This window comes from Eptesicus fuscus, chromosome 14, assembly GCF_027574615.1.
Source record: "Eptesicus fuscus isolate TK198812 chromosome 14, DD_ASM_mEF_20220401, whole genome shotgun sequence".
Lineage (NCBI taxonomy): Eukaryota > Metazoa > Chordata > Mammalia > Chiroptera > Vespertilionidae > Eptesicus > Eptesicus fuscus.
Window position 1 is genome coordinate 4,967,159 of NC_072486.1, and position 3,967 is coordinate 4,971,125.

At 47.0% G+C, this 3,967-nt stretch overlaps 1 long non-coding RNA gene across 1 annotated transcript; it reads right to left on the minus strand.

Moving 5' to 3' along the window:
- Positions 1 to 885: 885 nt before the first annotated feature.
- Positions 886 to 2,161, minus strand: LOC129151458 (uncharacterized). The gene is made up of 2 exons (XR_008558141.1): positions 2,112 to 2,161; positions 886 to 1,182 (listed from the first exon to the last, which is right to left on the minus strand). It is a non-coding gene; the product is annotated as an uncharacterized LOC129151458 (long non-coding RNA).
- Positions 2,162 to 3,967: the final 1,806 nt, after the last annotated feature.

Genomic DNA, 3,967 nt, shown 5'->3' on the forward strand with positions numbered 1-3,967 from the left:
CGGGCCCCTCCATGCTCCGCGTGCACTCGCCAGGGCTGGCCCTTCACCAGGCACAAGGAAGCTGGGGCTCCAAGTTCCTCAGCGCGTCAACAGCGACCACAAAACCTCAGAGCCATGTCAAACACAGGCGCGCGACAGACCAAGCTCCTGCAGATGAACAGCCCCCGTTGCAAAACGACAGGAAGGCCAACTGTCAAGAGGGAGGTGTTAAAGGGGTACGGCTCCTGCGAGGGCCCAGCTTTTAAAACTCAACTCAACGTGAACTGTGTAGAGAATGAGGATGGAGAAGGCAGGGATCGTACCCGAAGCAGAAAAGGGGGAGACCAATGGGTGCTGAGTTTGGGGTAAGGGAGCACGGGGTGGGCAGAGGCAGGTTTAGAGCTGTTCCTGTGGGAAATACTACAATAATAGGTGACAACACAAGAAGAAACGCCGTGTTTTGTGCGCTCACCTCCTTTCGCCCCGCCCTGTCTGTGTGATATTTCCTTTCAGAAAACGTTCCGAGTTGTTCTGAATTCTGTTGGGGACTTGGAATGTCTACTCTGTCGTTGCAGTGTAATACTAACGGCAACAGGACACTAGGGTCAGCTCACTTAAATAGAGCTAAGAGCGAGGTTAACCCGAGTCAGAGCCTCCGAGGAGGGCGGGTACGCATCTGCCACCTAATATGTTAGATCCTTAACGTGACCCCCAAAGAGGTCACAGAGCTGGGCTGCAAGCACGGAGAGAACCCAGTTCCGCAAACTGCTGCAATTTGCCTACCAGTTTATGCAACACGTTAAATTAATAGTTTAAATATCGTTATCTTGCAAGTCATGCAATGATGTTGTATAAAAATCCTAATTTATTAACTATCAACATTTTTATATATTCCAATTCTTAAACTCTTATTTGACATTTTTCATTGAAACAGTTATGGGCGCATCAAACTGGGACCATTCCTGGGTTCTCCGCACTTTAGAGGCCTAACTGGGATGGCAGTTTGGGTAATTTCTGATGATTTCCAGCCTCCTTTGCAGCGCTGGAACACTGCTCTCACTAGCCAACGGCTGCCGCTCTCCTTTCTTACCACTCACACTTCTCATCCCAAGCAGCGTGGCGTGCGCACTGGGCCCCGGAGTTCTAGCTTCCAGGGAAGGCCCTCCAGCTGGAAAGTGTTCCGTTCCAGGCGCTGCACCATGTCTGTGTGAAGGGAGGAAAGGTGTTCTATGCTTCAAAGCAGCTCAGACCGGAGAAATTTCAAATGTTCGTAACGGTAGAGAAGACTGTCACAGACACACCCACCGCCTGAGGACAACTGAAAAAAGGGTAGACTATAAAACCTACTGATGTGAAGTCTCTAGAAAACTGGCCCGGAGGTGAGAATCTGGAGGGGCAAAGTCCCCAGGAGAAGGGGCTACAAAAGCTGAGCCTGATGCTCAGCTCGGCTCAGCTCGGCTCTCACTCAAGGTGCTGTTGATCTGTCACTGGCCTCTGAGAGGCAGAAGAATCAAGCAGAAAGGGGTGGCTAGGAAGCTCTAAAGTGCAGGTTCCCTGGCATAGGGGACAGAAGAGGAGTCTGGAATCCCCGAGGAGGGGGCTCCCTTACAGTCAACGTTAGCTTTCAGGTAGGACCTGCAGGGCTACGCCTTGGGAGGAGATATGAACCAGAAATGCTACACCACAAGGTGGAATCGCAATTTCAAATCAACTCCATCATGTAATCGTTGGACAGATCAGGGGACTGGTCAGTACCGCGGCCTGCCCCCCTCTACCAGCCCCAAGCAAAGTAATCTCGGGGGGACGATGACACCCTCCACATCAGCAAATTGCCTCTCACATTTTCAATAAATATGAACAGGCACGTCGGAAGTTAAGACTAATAGCCAAAACTGCGAACACAGATAGGAAACAGAAACAGGTGCACAAAAATAGAGAACTGAGGGACTTTAAAACGGCTGATTAATAGTTTGAAGAAATAAGATGAAATATGGAGAATTTTATAGTTATGCCGGAACTGATCTTTTTAAAATCAAATGGAAATTCTGATTAGACACAGAAGATGAAAACTGGAATAGGTCACTAGAAAATATCAGATTGAAAAATAGAGGAGGGAAAGGGATAAAACTTACATAAAATTGCACAGAGGACATGAAGGACACAGGGCAAAGCTCTAACGGGCCCATCGCTGGTGTCCTAGAAAAGGAGAAGAGAAAGAATTGGGCAGAAGCAATATTTAAAGAGGCAAAATGAAAAAAATTATTATATTGCAAAATGATCACCATAATAACTCTAGTTAATATCTATCTCCATTCATAATTACACATTTTTTTCTTATAATGAAGACTTTCCAGATTTATTCTTTTAGCAAATTTTAAATATGCAATACAGGATTATTAAAATTAGTCTATTTTCTTTTTTTGTTATTGTTAATCCTCACTGAGGATATTTTTTCCACTGATTTTCAGAGAGTGGAAGGGAGGGAGCAGGAGAGAGGGAGAGAGAGGGAGAGAGAGGGAGAGATACACTGATTGGTTGCCTCCTGCATGCACCCTGACCAGGGCAGGGGATCAAACCTGCAATCCAGGTATGTGCCCTTGATCAGAAATGGAACCCGAGACCGTTTGATGCACAGGCCAATGCTCTAACCACTGAACTACACCAGCCAGGGCATCACCCATTATACTTATACTAGAAAGGGCACAGGCCAGGCCAAGGGACCCCACCAGTGCATGATCAAGCCAGGGAGAGACTGCGGGAGGACTCTAAGGCGTGTCCGGCCCATCTGGCTCAGTCCCGATTGGCTGAACCCAGCAGCAAGCTAACCTACCAGTCAGAGTGTCTGCTCCCTGGTGTTCAGTGCACGTCACAGTGAGAGGTTGAACAGCCTTAGCATATCATTAGCATATTATGCTTTGATTGGTTGAACGGCCTACCAGTTGACCGGACAGTTAGCATATTAGGCTTTTATTATATTGGACTAGAGGCCCAGTGCACGAAATTTGTGCATGGAAGGCAGGGTCCCCTCAGCCCAGCCTGCCCCTCTCCAATCTGGGACCCTTTAGGGGATGTCCGACTGCTGGGGGATCGGGCCTAAAGAAGAGTCAGACATCCCTCTCACAATCTGGGACCGCTGGCTCTTAACTGCTCACCTGCCTGCCTGCCTGATCACCCCTAACTGCCCTCCCCCACCCCCCGCCAGCCTGATCACATCTAACCGCCTCTGCCTGCCAGCCTGATCACCCCTAACTAGCCCCCTGCCGGCTTGGTTGCCCCCAACTGCCCCCCGCTGCCGGCCTTGTCGCCCCACGCAGCCTGCTGTTCGGTCACTACAGTGAGGGTGTCCTGACCAATTTGCATATTACCCTTTTATTAGTATAGATTGGATTTCCTACTAGATAGCTCTCATGGGTTTGTTTTTTTACTTTTTAAAAATCTTAGTTCTTTCTTCTCTCCCTCCTGAATAATTTCTAAATTCCTATCTTTCAGGTCACTTATTCTCTCTTCCATTTGGATCTGTCCTATTACCAATAGTTTCTAATGCATTCTCGATCTCATTCATTGAGTTCTTCAACCTATGCTTGGTTCTCTTTATAATTTCAATCTACTAGGTAAAGTATTCCTTTTGTTCATGAATTTTATTCTTGAGTTCAAATAATTGCCTTTCTGAGTTTTATTTTATCTCATCTGAACTTCTTCAGAACAGCACTTTAGAATGTTTTATTAGTGAGGTTTAATGCCTTTAAGTTCGGATGCTGGAGAATTGTCACTTCTTTTTGCAATGCTGTATTCCTGTGATTTTTCACAGTGTTTGATGAAATGAGCCTTTGCCATAAGCATCTGAAGTAGCAAACACCTTAATCACCAAAGGCTTTGTTTACTTGATTCTAACAGGGCACCAGGCTGACAATTAGAAACCCTTCCTTTGTTTCCAGAAGGTGGTGCTGTAACACAGGTTTTCCGTTTCCCCTTCCCACGCTGACTCAAT